Source organism: Solanum lycopersicum, chromosome 3, assembly GCF_036512215.1.
Source record: "Solanum lycopersicum chromosome 3, SLM_r2.1".
NCBI classification, from domain to species: Eukaryota; Viridiplantae; Streptophyta; class Magnoliopsida; order Solanales; family Solanaceae; genus Solanum; species Solanum lycopersicum.
The window spans coordinates 45,443,648-45,458,301 of NC_090802.1; the positions used below are offsets into that span (position 1 = coordinate 45,443,648).

Here is a 14,654-nt window from a genome sequence, read left to right on the forward strand (position 1 = left end):
CGAGCCGACAGCACGATTACCTCAGTTCCAAGCTTCTGTTCGCTTCCGCTCAGCTCAGCTTGAGGGGGGATAATAACAGATAGTATTAAATAAATAGTATAGAATAATATTAGTTTTTACTGTGTACTAATCCTAGTCCTATTAGGATTAGTACTCTTTAATCCTAGTCCTATTAGGATTAGTACTCCTTCCTATATCTCCTATATATATCTCCCATGTATTCCCTTAACACTTCAATACAATCAATATTCCTTCGATTGGTGTTATTCTTATACTTTTTTGTGTCATTGAAAGCTGGGATTTTTGTAGCTGATGATGGTGTACATGTAGATTCCATTTTGGTAAATAATGGTGGTGTAAATATCATATCTAAGTTAAGCATTATCATGTCATCAAAAAACATTCTGTAAAACATAACATATATAAGTTGAATACATTGAAATGACCATTCTGTTTGTCGAAAAGCACTACTAATAAGTTCAGATCTGAAACAGGTAGATACCACAAAAAAAATCAACTTTGAAAAGGTAATGTTACCGCCAATTACAAGAAAATAATCAATCAGAACATCAAGTGACGATCGTAAGAAGGGATTCAACAAAGGATAATACAAGTGTAGTAAAATCACTTGTAGTAAATGTGGTATGTCAGGACAAAAGACTTCCCCCATATTTGCTTATCAGAATTAACAATGATGTATTAACAAAAAGACTTGACCCAAATTTTCTTATCAGAATTAACAATTATGTATTATTTTCAATATTTTTTACTAAATGTTTCGTTGCTTCTTTGCAAAAAATTTTAGAATTTTTTAAGAATAATGAATGCAATTTTATCCAACATTGGTTATTCCTGATTAGTGTATTCTTATTATTGGTTATTTAACAGACTTATCGTTGATAGTCACGTGGCTGATTGAAACGCTGGTATTAAATATCAATCTTAATTATTGAATATGAACAACAACTGCTTAGAGTAATTGAATTAAAATTATTACACAATATTTAGTTAAATATTTTGGTATAATGTTTGAGTAATACTAAAAAAATTTAATCAATAAATGGTTGTTATAATGGCTAGATATATTTTTGGTGAAATAATCACAAATATTGTTCAAATTGGGGGTATATAATTGCTTATATTTTGGTATTATGAACATTGAACACAAAAATATGAGTTTGGTTTGAATTGAAACTAGTATTAATACACATTATTAACGCAAATTTTTAATACAATTGTTGAGTAACACCAAAAACGTTAATAACAATGGTTGTGTATCATAACGACCAAGTACACCGTTGGTATACTTGTGATGGAGTAAGCACAAATATTGATCTAAACGATGAGGTATATATTGATTGATATTCTGCATATAAAAGTCAATGTAACAATGAATTAATGTAAAAAAAATGATTTGAAATCAGAATTAGCCCTCATTTTAAATGTAAATACAAATTGATATAATATTAGAGTAGTACAAAAAATCTGTCATAATAATGGTTGTATATAGTGTATTGTTTTGATATTATATACCAACATACATTCAATCTGTAGCAACTACTTAAGTTCAAATATATAGTTTGAAACAATAATGAATATAGACAATTGACGTAATAAAAACACATTTTCGTGATAATACTATGATATATGACCAATCACACACATTGGTAATACATCAAACTCACACTATAAACTTTAATTTTCTCTTATTCTTTTAGAAGTAGAGATTTCATCCTCAAAATCCTTGTAAAGAGGATAATTTTTCTTCAACCAATTATGAGGATATTATTAACACATTCGTTGATTCGATTAGAGATTTTGTAGTTGTCTCTAAAATTGATCGGTTGCTCCGCTTTTAATGATGGTAACAATAACAATTTTCCTTTTTCCATAGTTTCAAAGTAATGCTCTATATCTCAATAAAAAAATATTCAGAAAAAAAAGTGTCTTTGATATGTTCATATCTTCTCGATACACATACTAATCAAATACATATAGAGCCGTCAATATGGGATAGGTCCGTTGGATCGGTCTGATCTAACCCGTGATTTGATAGGGTTGGTCTTTAATTTTTGGAGCACATTTATGAAAGAATTTTTTAGTCCGACCTGAATAAGCATGTCGATTTGTGGATTTGAGAAATATGGATAGAATTGACCTGTAAACCTAATAAAAATTAACTAAAAATAAAATAAAATAGAGTACTAAAAATAATAGGAGTCTACACTCAAAATTTGTTTAAAGTTTGAAATTACAATTTAAATACGAAAAAAGACTCAAAATTACCCCTCAGCTTTATTTTATTGGTGGAGCTTACCATTAAAAACAAATTATTTTTACTCTCGTTGTCAATAAACTTAACAAATATACCCTAACGAAAACCCCCAATCAATTAGCATTACCCGATTTTTGTTAAAAAATAACCCATCACCCTAATATAACTCAAATAGGGCCCATCTAACTAAATTAATCCAAATAAATATACTTAACTAACCAAGATTCTTAACTTATAATTCCCAAAGAAGAAAGAAACAATTTTCAATTTGTGTCACATTTCAGATTGCACATTGATTTGCCGCACATTATCATCTCCCAAATTTTAAGAATGGTAGTATTTTCTTATGTGACTCAAGAATCAGCCAACCCCTTTGATTTTGTATCCAAGTTGGGGGTTTTCGCCTTTGATAACCAAAATAAATTCAATAAGAACAACTATATCGTAGATCTGCACTCAATTTGAGCTCTTTTGTTTTTGATCCGTAAGAAGAATCCACTATATCCCTTTATTTAGTTTGAATAGTCGTAAAAATTAATTTATTTCAAGCATGAGAAGAGTTATTTTTCAATTGCATTGTGAGAGAATTTCACTTGGGTTTGCCTCTATTAGTGTTAATTGTGAGGTTCTCAATGGTTTGAGAGAAGATGAGAATGTTAGCAAGACTGAAGGACTAGTACCCATTGATAGTGTTGAATTTGAATATCCAAAAAAATATAATTTTGATGAGTTCACTGGTGTGGTAACATGGGAACCGTCGAAGCCTAGACAACCTTCATTGAACAATTCGAGATAATTATCAATTTTTTTAATTGATTTGGTTAGACAATGTAGGATTTATGTGTTAGCCATGATAAAGATTGTAAGTGTTCTTAGGGTACTTAACAAAGAACATTGAGAAGAAGGGGAAGAGCACTCAGATGAAGAAGATAGGAGATGAGCTAATTTGTTATGAGTTTTGTTTAGTTTAGTGAGTTGGGTTCTGGTTCTATTTAAAAATAAGTTGGATAATTTCAATTATAATCGGGTAATTTCAATTGATTTGGGGGTTTCCGTCCAAAGAGGGGTATATTTGTTAAGTTTATTGACGGTGGGGGCAAAAATTACTTGTTTTTAACGGTATTGGTAAAGTCAACCAATAAACAAAGTTGAGGGGTAATTTTGACCCTTCCCCTTTAAATACAAATTATATTTATGAAATGTGTACTCCATAAAATAAAAAGTTTCTAAATTTCTAGGGATTACTACATAGGTTATAATCTATGGAATTTTATCATAGTTTTTGTATTTTATTATGATCATTGGAAAACAATTAGGTTAATATTTCTATATAGCTTTTTATGTTTTTACTTTAAATCAAATTTAATAAATATTATATAGATACTTTTATTTGTGTATTTGATTAACAAGTACTAATACTAACCCCATATAATATTATCTTGTCGATATTTATGATAATATTTTTAAATTAAAATTTATTCAAAAAATTATACAAAATATACTTTGAAGAAAAGATGGTTGGACCGATCATTTTCTGGCCCACATAAAAATGAACTAGCTCGACTAGGCCATCAAATTTCAAAGCATGTATGAATTAACCCGATTGGGTCAACCTATATTGACAAGTCCAAATATATATACACACACAAACCACAATTGCTACAAAAATATGTAATATGACTTTTTTTGAGGCATTCTATTCATAGAAATCAAAATATGAAATAGAAAAAATTAACAATGGTGAAAAGGGATGGGTGAAAGTTAAGAACTGAAAGTGAAACAATGGAGAAGATGATGGAAAAGAGAAGGGTTAAAACTTCTATCAAAATAAATTAGATAGGAATATCTAATATTTTGAATAAAAATGTCGGGAAGATATTTTTTTTTACTTAGGTATAAACACTTTTAATTTTGTGTGGATTGTATAAAAAAGCAGTAAAATAAATGAGTTTTAGATTAATATAAAGAACTTTTACTTTTTGTGGAGTGTATACAAAAAGCAGAAAAATAAAAGTATTATTGGATAGACATCTTAAAGTAACATGTGACTTAAAAATAGCAATTGAAGAGTCAAAATATATAAAATTTAATATCATAATTATCATCTCAAAATTAGACAATAATCCCAAAAATAGGAGAGAAGAAAATAAAAAATAAGAAATAAAATTAAAATTTAAAAAATCATCTATATTGCTATGTTTGTAATTTTTGGAACTATGTTTGTAACTAAATAGAATTATGTGTATATTTTGTTAATTATAAATTCTTAAGTAGTATATTATTGTAATTCTCACACCTTAAAGCTCTTTTTTTTTTAATTGAAAGAGCTGCTCTTAAAAGTGAACTTATTGTTCATCTTTCATCCTTCATCCTTTCATCTTGGCGTCGAGAAATTCTAGCCCTTCCACCTTCCAATGCTCATATTAAACTTTTTTTTTCCGCTGCTATCATAACTTCTGCCCCGTAAATATTACTAGTTCATGTATCTCTGATTTTTTTAATTTTTAAAATAATTTTAGGTCTTATTTTGTAGTATTTTTTATTCGATTGATTTGATTTTTTATTCAATTTTGCTGATTTTTATTTGGCCTTGTGTCGTAGTAGTGTTGCATGCATTAAATTTAGAATTATTTCAATTTTGTTGCTTCAGGTTTTTGTGTGTCTTCTTGATATCATTATTATTTTTTCTAAAAAATTTAGTGTTCTTTCAGTTTTTTTTATTGATGCGAGTGGTTTTTCAATTTATTGATTCCTCATTACTTGAGGGAGAAAAAAGAAAATTGGAAACTTGACTTTCTTTTATTTATGTTCTTTAGAATAACCAATTACTCTTATCCACTATTAAACTTTAAGTTCTTGGTTGATGACTTGCTTCCTCTCATATATGTCCAATGATTTCTCAGATCAATTAACATATTACAAGCCTATCGGGAGTAATATAATAACTGTTAGAGGGATTATTGTATCGGTCATCCAAATGTTATATTGCTATGTTCTTATTCAATTTCGTTCGAAGGTAATTTAATTTTTCTTTAATCTGCAATCAACAAATCTATATGGGGGAGTGAATGCTTAATCTACAAGTTTATTACCTAACTTTTTTTTTAACAAGAATGATGATGCTTCAGTATCGCTTTATAGGGCATACGTGTGGATAAATCAATGGAGTTTTTGCCCGAAAAAACATATTGAGTGGACTAAAGACTACAATGTTTTGAATAGAATTGAAGAAAGTGACTTTGGAGCCATCTATTATGATGAGGTGAAGGTTAGTTGAAATTTATTCAATTTTTCCCCGTGATCACAAATGTTTGTCTATTTATTGGTTAAAAAAAGATATGAAGAAATCAATAAGGAGAACAAGTTCTCCATAATTTCCTTATTTTCCATCAACACATCTAAAAAAGTTCAACCATCAACTGAAGGACTTAAGTTAGCCTGTTATAATGTTATCTATGTTGTTTCACGATGAATCTACATCCTGTATTGATTCTCAGGTGTTATTTGGGTTGTTGAATAAGTGAAAGACGAAGGTAAAGGTCCACATGGATGGTCTATGAGGTACGAAATCTGTTTTTTCTTGATACAACAATTGGACGAATTGTGGTAGCCTTCGAAAAATAGTTAGAATTGATGACTAAAATTAGGAGTATTCACGATTTGGAAAAAAATCAACCCATACCGAAAAACTGAACCAAACTGATTAAATAAATCGATTTTCATTTGGTTTTGATTTGATTTGATTTTACATTTTTAAAAATTGATAATATTTGATTTGGTTATAAATTTTTTTAAAAAAATAAAAAAGATAGCCAAACCAAATAGACAAATTCTCTCTCTCTCTCTCTATATATATATATATGTTCAATAAATTCTATTAAAAAATAATGGTTACAAAAGACATTAAAACCTAGCAAAAATTTGAAGCCTGATTCAATAAATACAACTACAAGAATTGTAGATTTTTGACTCTTAGGTCAAATCACAAAGTACAATTGTACTTTAACACGTTCTTTTGCGGTGAAAAAGTGTAGCGACACTTTTCATCAACTCTTTGAGATTTGTTTTCTATTGCAACTTGCTTCTACATCTCTTTAACCATTTGTCATAGGTAAAGTATTAATTTGTTAAATTTAATTAATAGTTTGTCTACTAGTAAATCAAATTTCTTGATTCTAATATTCAAAATTTTTGCTTTATTTTAATTTTTGATTTTTTTAGATTGAGACAATGGAAGTTGAACGAATAAATGTGGCTGAAAAAAGAAATTACATCCACGCCAACAATAGTTCGAGCACATGGTAACACTCTTAAAACATCTACAAGTTCTTGTACATGCAATCCTCCTAAAATAAACAAAAAATAACTACTATTTTTGGTCAAGATTCTAGCCATAGAGGGAGTGGTAGGGAAACATCACAAATTTGAAATCACTTTGAAAAACTTCTTGATAAGAAAGGTGAACAAAAGGGAAATGCAATTATTGCTATAAAGTACTTTCTTGCCTTAGTAAGTATGGGACTTCTAATCTATGGACACATATAAACAGTAAATGTGCCAAATCCTCGTACAAAATCATTCATATATCACATCCAACCCTAAAGCTTAAACCTATCAATGAAGAAGGACAAGGACTCTGGAAACGATTGTTTATAATGTTGTTGAGGTTAAGAAGGTCATTGTTGAGTTTGTTATTCTTAATAAAAGCCATTTAAAGTTGTAGAGGGAGAAGGGTTTAAATGATTAATGACACTGATTTTGCCTAATTATGAGTTACCTTCTCGCATGACCGTTGCTATACAATGCTTACAGATTTATCAAGAGGAGAAGAATAAGCAAAAAAAGGCTTATGAAGGATCAACATGTGTGTCTACAAGTGATACTTGGACATCAATTTAAAATTTGACTTATATAGACATTACTACTCACTGGATAAGAGATGAATGAAATCTGCAAAAAAAAATTCTAAACTTTTTTCATATTCCAGATCATAAAGGTGAGACGATAGCCAAAGGAATTGAGGCATGTTTATTGGATTGGATAATGCAACAACTAATAGTGCTGCAATCACACACTTTAAAGCGAGAACTAATGATTGGAAAAGTATTATATTGTAAAATAATCTTTTACATGTTAGATGTAATGCTCATATTCTAAATTTGATTCTGAAAGAAGATCTTATTGAGCAAAACGAGTCTATTTTTCAAGTAAGGCTCGTGGAGAAATATGTTAAGTCTTCTGCTTTGAGAACTGATTCCTTTCGGTCATATGTTGAGAAAGTCAAATTAGACACTCATGGCCATTTGAGTTTGGATGTTGAGACAAGGTGGAACTCGACATATGTAATGTTTAAACACAACTCAAAAGTTTGAATAAGCCTTTGCAAGAATGTATGAAAATGATCATAAGTACTTCAGGTATTATCTAAACATGAAAGGAAAAAGAGAACACCCATCTGTAGATGACTGGTAGAATGTGAGAGTATTCATTAAGTTTCTCCAAATTGTCTACTGATCTCTCTAAAACTTTCAGAAACTTTACATGTCACTTCTAACTATTTTTTTCATGAGATTTATAATCTTTAAAGTTATGTTCTCAAATATTCTAGTTCTGATGATCCTTTGTTGAGTAATATGGCTAAGAATATGGAATTTGTTTTTACTAAATATTGGGGAGACTTTGATGATACGATAATGTTATTATTTGTTGCTATTGTATTAGATCCTCGATATAAGTTCAAGTATGTGGAATTTCTTTTCAAGTTATTTTATAAGCCTGTGGAGGGAGAAGATTGATCTAGTAAACTGAAAAATACTTTATCTCTTTTGTATGCAAATTCACTTGTTAAGACTCATGGTGAAAATATTCAATTTCAAGCTAGTGGGATGAGCCAAAATAATGAAATGCAAGATTGTGATGTGCAATCATAATGGAAAAAGTTTGTTGAAAATGAAAATAATGTTGATACTAAGTCTGATCTCGATAAATATATATTGGATGATTTGGAGAAGAACAAGAATTTTAATATCTTGGCTTAGTGGAAAGCTTCATCCGAGCGATATCCAATTATTTCCAAGATTGCGAGAGATGTGCTTGCCATTCGTGTTTCTACAGTTACATCAGAGTCAACGTTTAGCACAGGTGGTCAATTTCTTGCTTGTTATCGAAGTTATTTATCGCCAAAGACAGCTGAAGTTCTTATTTGTAGTCAACAATGGTTAAGGAACACAACTTTTAAAGAGTACAAGTTTGAAGATCTTTTAGATGAAATTCAAAATCTTGAGATACTTGAAAAAGGTACTTCACACAATTAATTGCTTGATTATAATTTCTTTATATACTTTTATGTTTTTATTTTTAATGTCTAATATAATGTAATGACCCTTTTGTCATTTTAGTGTTTTATCTTCTGTTCAGCGTTTAGAGCGTTCCTATAGCGATCCCAAGTCATTTATGACTTGCTGGGACTGATAGTTCAATCACCTGGTCGTTCGTTTGGTTATTGTGTGAGCTTTAGTGTTTTTGGAGCTTATGAACCATGAACCATCATTTTCGATCAAAAGTTCAAGAAGATGACATCAGAATTCAATTCTGACAACTCCATCAGTTCCGAAAGGTCATTTTAGGCTAGTAGCATGGTCGACATGACTCCCAAAGTTTTCAGTGTGAGTTGGTGCGATTAGGCGTTTTAACTTTAAGTTTAATGAAAAAGTTTGTCTTTAGTCAACATTCTGAGTAAACGCGCTCTGATGAGAATTCTGTCAGCACGGCTAGCTAAGGAATGTAGAGTTTGGTCTTGTTTGACCCTTCTTTCGTGTACTGAGGTTTTCGATATTTTTTCAAGCCCTTTTGTGGTTTTTGACTTAAAATAATAAATGAAAGTGGGACCCACATTTTATCTAGATGACCTCTAATGGAAATTCCGACTGTGCTATTGAGTTCGAAATGTCGACTTTTGTAGGATAGCATATCTATTTTATTTTTATCAGGTTCCGAACGGATTCCGAGCACCCATCGAAGACTTTGAAGAATTTAGATAAAACTGAAATCTGGTGCAGCCCTTTAACGACCAGAGTTTGGGGTTTTAACAACCAGATTTTGGGTTTATTAGCAACCAGCTTCGTCCTTTATAAAAGCACAAATTTCAGCCTTTATGTCTTACTTTAAGTTGCGATATATTGAGCTATAGAACTCCAAATTGGGCGATTCAAAAGGCTAAGTTGTGATATTTTTCGAGGGAAACACATTGGTGAGCTTGGAATCTGATTTAGCGACCCAATGTGAGGTAAATTTAGTGTTTTAACTGCTGTCATAGCTCATTTTCGAGCTCAACTTTTGGGAAACTTTTAGAAGGTGATTTCTTGGCCATTTTAGGTCCGAATCTGGTGATTAAAGAGTCTATATTGTGGTTTTTTTTGTAAGGATCGTTGTGGTGTGATTGGTTTTGGTAGTTGGACCTTCATTTTTAATAAATTCTTGTAAAAAGTTGCTGCCATTGTTGCTGAATTTTAGCATAGAATTTGGTTTTTTGGTTGCATGTTATGTTGGGACTTTTTTGAGTCCCAAATTGTGCTCCATTTTGGAACACAAGTTTCAAGAGTTGTTTAGGACCTTTATTTGGGGTTAATTCTGGATTTCTCAATGCGAATCCCACCTTTTCAGTTTTGACCGTGAAATTGGTCGGTCTCCGTTTCTTGCGATTTTAGTGTTGAAATTACCATGATAACGCTGTGACTCTATTTTTGATAGTGTATCAACTTCGAGTCCATTCGGAAAGAAAAAGCTATGGGAAGTGATTTTTGGAGCGCCCGTGATCTACGTACAGGTAGGCTACGGTATCCTTTCTTAGATTGAACTCGAACATGTTAATGCATGTCAATTAGTTGGGATTTGGTTGGGTAGTTATTGGATCATGCATAGGTGTTAAAGATTATATTTTTGGCCTTTTTATGAGAATTATCGGTAAATGTGAGAATGTTTATTGTTATTAATTGACCTTCTTTGCTATATGGAGTACTTGTATGTTTGAATACTAATTATTAGAAGTATGTTGGGCCTTAGTGTAGGTTTGACTAGGGTTTGCCTCACAAATGCATGATTCGAAGTCGGTAGGACTTAGTTTAGCCTCAATGTCGCTCGACCGGCTTAAATCCTTGTAGACTTGTGTAGAAGACTTGAGTCTAATAGTTTGGTCTTTATCTAGATGATGAGCTCGCACCGGCGATAGTTATCCTTATTTATTCGATGTTACGACTTCACGGGTTACGTCAGTGACAATGAATTTTGCTTCACAATTCAAAGTTGATTTTCGATTCGGCTTCAAGGACTTACTTTGGTTCGCTAAGTCTGGAGAGTGTTCCATGGGTATTTATGATTATGGATAGATAGAAACTCTTTCAGCAACTATATCGATATCTTGGTAGGGTATCCGCTTCAGGTCCGGCCTCGACCATTCACATACTTATGTAGAGCATCCGGTTAGAGGCCCGACCTCCGTACCGTCAGATTCTACTATTTGGTTCGATGTTCTTTGGCCTTGAGTTCTATTCTCCTTAGTTATAGTTACTCTGTGTACTCGTCTGGCTTATGGGGATCCATTCGGGTTTTTATTTAAACTTGCGCACGAGTGTACCTCTAGGCTTGTGGGGGTCCAGTTAGGTGTTGTTAGCTTATTTATATTATTTTAGTTAGATCTTTATACACTCGTGTGCATTCTAGTGTTACTTAGCCTTTCGTTCTTGACCTCTAGTTATGTAATTCCTTCTTTTCATATTGCTTTACTTTTCTAGTTCAGTCGGCCTATGATGCCTACTGGGTACCTGTTGTTTGGTACTCATGATGCGCTCTGCATCTATTTTTGTTATGCAGGTCCGAGTAGCAGTAGCCCGCGTTGATCGAGTTTGGAGCACTTTAGTCTGGAGATAGGGGTGAGCACATGACATTTTGTACTATTTCAGTCTCCATCTGTGTATATAAAAACTTATCTCTTACTTTTCGAGACAATTTAGTTTTGGTGGTCCATTGTTAGGACTTGTACTCTCTTTGTTGGTAGCTCTGTACTTGTGACTTCCAGGTTCTGGGATGGATCCCTTATTGTATTTATGTTTTGGTTTGGTTATGTTTTTATAGTAATTTTGCTTAATCTTGTTTAGTTTCTACCCACACACCCATTATGTGTTGTTCTGGTTACGGGTTGGCTTACCTACAGGTGGTTTATAGTAGGTGCCCTCATGACTCGAGAAATTGGGTCGTGACAAATTGGTATCAGAGCCCCAGGTTCAACGGTCTCACTTTTACATAGCTAATTTCTAGTAGAGTCCTGCGGATCGGTGTACAGACGTCCGTAACTTATCTTTAGGAGGCTACACGAAGTAGTTTTGAAGATATCCATTTTTGTTTCAAATTCGTGCCTCCTGTGTCTTCTTTGTTACTTAAAATCTCAGTTGTTTCACTCTATTGCAGGATGGCTCGCACGCGAGGCGGTGCGTCCAGAGAAGATGCACCTGGAGCCCCAACTTGGGGTAGACGTCGACCCTGAGGTTGAGGTAGGGACACGGAACCGGCCCGAGATAGGGAGGAGGAGCCTCATGCAGCGCATGTACCGCCACAACCAGTGGGGACGGGGCCAGCGCAACCACCACCTGAACCAGTTGCAGCACCTGATTTTCATTCCCTCTTGACTCAGATACTAGCAGCTATTGGGGATATACAATAGGCACCAGCACCAGCAGTACCAGCACCAGCCCCATCGCCACAAGTTCAGCCGCCACCATTTCATGTGGATACCCCGCCAGACATAGAGGTTAGGAAGATGCCATTACGGGATCAGAAGATGCTCGGGTATTTCAGAGGTTGGCACCACCTATATTCTCAGGGGCGATTGGTGAGAGTTCACTTGCCAGGAGCAGTTACAGTCATTAGGCCTCTTAGAGTGGAGAGGAGCTGACTTTATCGCTCATCAATTCCGTGGGCCAGACAGGCAGTGGTGGCGCATGTATCGAGAGTCCAAGAAGTTGGATCTCCTCATATATCTTAGAGTGAGTTCTCAGAGGCTTTCTTGGCCCGGTTCATGCCACGGAACGTCACAGATAGGCTTCGTGATCAGTTCTCTAGATTAGAGCAGGGATCTATGACCGTTTCAGAGTATAAGGCAAGGTTCCATGAGTTGTCTCGCCGTGCAACTATGATCCTGCCCACGAAGGGGGAGAGAGTTTGTTGTTTTATGCGTGGGTTGCGATACCGTTTGATGGTTGACAAAGAGCATATGGTTTCAGCTGGACGTTCTTTTCTTGATTTGGTCGGTCATGCCCGATCCATGGACCATATTCATCGTGAGGCCCAAGGGGGCAGCGATAAGAGGGCATGGTACCAAGGAAGCTATAGTGGGTCGCAAACTTTGGGGAGGGACTCATATGATAGGAACCGTTAGAGATTCTAGAAGGTTCAGTCCAGTCGGCCTATTCAGGCGACATTACCTACTTTTGAGGGAGGCCAATATTAGCAGAGTGGTCCTAGTACATGCCAAAATTCGAGGGCATTAAATTCCCTTCCTTTATGACGTGGTCGGTTTACTACAGGGCATTCAACTTCGGGGTGTTATGATTGTGGCGATCTTGACCATTGGTCTAGAGAATGCCCCCGACGAGGTAGGGGGCGATTGTACCAGCTCCACCTACATCTAGATAAGTTTTAGCCGTGTCTTCTCCAGCTAGAGGAGGTGGTCAAGTTTAGGACCGTCGAGACAGTCGACAGGGTACTAGGGGTGGAGCTCGTGAGGCAGGTCAGGTGGTAGATCGGGTGCACCAAGCAGAGGCGGTTAGAGCCATTTCTACGCAGCCCTGGCAAGGGCGGCAGCTGAGGCATCTGAAGATGTCATCTCAGGTATGCTCTTATTATGTAATCAGCATGCTACAATATTATTTGATCCAGGGTCCACATTCTCGTATGTATCTATTTATTTTTCTCCCCGATTGGGTATGAGGTCCGAGTCTTTGGTAGAGCCGGTTCATGTTTTTACCCCGGTAGGTGAGGCCTTTATGGTGGATCAAGTATTGTGATCTTGCTTAGTGACTATCTAGGGTTATGATACTGGAGATGATCTTATTATGCTAGATATGATTGATTTTGATGTGATTTTGGGCATGGACTAGTTATCCCCCTACCATGTGGTCCTGGATTGCTATGCCAAGACTGTTACCTTATCCATGCCTGATATTCTCCCGGTGTTGTGCCAGGCTGCTTATAGTCACACAACGATGTGGATCATCTCTTTTATTTGGGCTAGGCGGTTGGGTGCTTTTGGGTGTTTATCTTATTTGGCCCACATAAGAGATGTGAGTAGGGAGGTCCCTTCAGTTGACTCAGTTCCTGTGGTTAGAGAGTATGCAGATGTGTTCCCTACAGATCTACGTGGCCTACCCCCAGAGCGTGACATTGATTTTGCCATAGATTTGGAGCCCGACACTCGTCCTATTTCTATTCCGCCTTACCGGATGGCTCCTTCAAAGCTTAGAGAGCTCAGTGTTCAGTTAGAGGACCTCTTAGGAAAAGGGTTCATTCATCGAGTGTGTCACCTTGGGGTGCTCCTGTTCTGTTTATGAAAAAGAAGGATGAGACTATGATGATGTGCATTGATTACAGCCAGCTGAACAAGGTGACTGTGAAGAACCGTTACCCTATGCCTTGTATAGATGATTTGTTTGATCAGCTTCAGGGTTCCATCGTATTTTCTAAGATTGATTTGAGGTCCGAGTACCATCAGCTGAGTATTAGAGCAACAGACATCCCTAAGACAACATTTAGGACTCATTACGACAATTATGAGTTCCTTGTAATGTCTTTTGGGTAGACTTATGCCTAGTCGCTTTCATGGAATTGATGACACGTATGTTCAGGCCATACCTTGATTCATTTGTTATCATCTTCATTGATGACATTTTGGTTTACTCGCGGAGCCGGGGTGCACATGAGCAACACTTGAGGATAGTGCTCCAACTTTGAAAGATCAACGTCTTTATGCCAAGTTTTCAAAGTGCGATTTTTGGCTTGCATCGGTAATATTCTTGGGGCACTTGATATCCAAAGAGGGTATTAAGGTTGATCCGACGAAGATTGAGGCTATTCGTGGTTGGAATAGACCCACTTCTGTTACTAAGGTTCGTAGCTTTATCGGGTTAGCGAGTTACTGCAGGTGCTTTATTGAAGGGTTTTCTACTATTACAGCTCGTTTTACTCGGTTGACTCACCAGGATGTTCCCTTTCTGTGGTCAGAGTAGTGTGAGATGAGCTTTATGAAGCTCAAGGAGTTGGTTACTAGCGCTCTTATATTGACTATTCCAATTGAGGGCGAGGGTTTTAGGATTTATTGTAACACGTATGG

The 14,654-nt window shown here is 35.0% G+C and overlaps 1 long non-coding RNA gene across 1 annotated transcript; it reads left to right on the forward strand.

The window, feature by feature from the left end:
• The first annotated feature begins 5,005 nt into the window (after positions 1 to 5,005).
• LOC138347758 (uncharacterized) lies at positions 5,006 to 7,801 on the forward strand. Its single transcript, XR_011220288.1, has 4 exons — positions 5,006 to 5,543; positions 5,773 to 5,836; positions 6,497 to 6,576; positions 7,088 to 7,801. It is a non-coding gene; the product is annotated as an uncharacterized lncRNA (long non-coding RNA).
• The last annotated feature ends 6,853 nt before the right edge of the window (positions 7,802 to 14,654 follow it).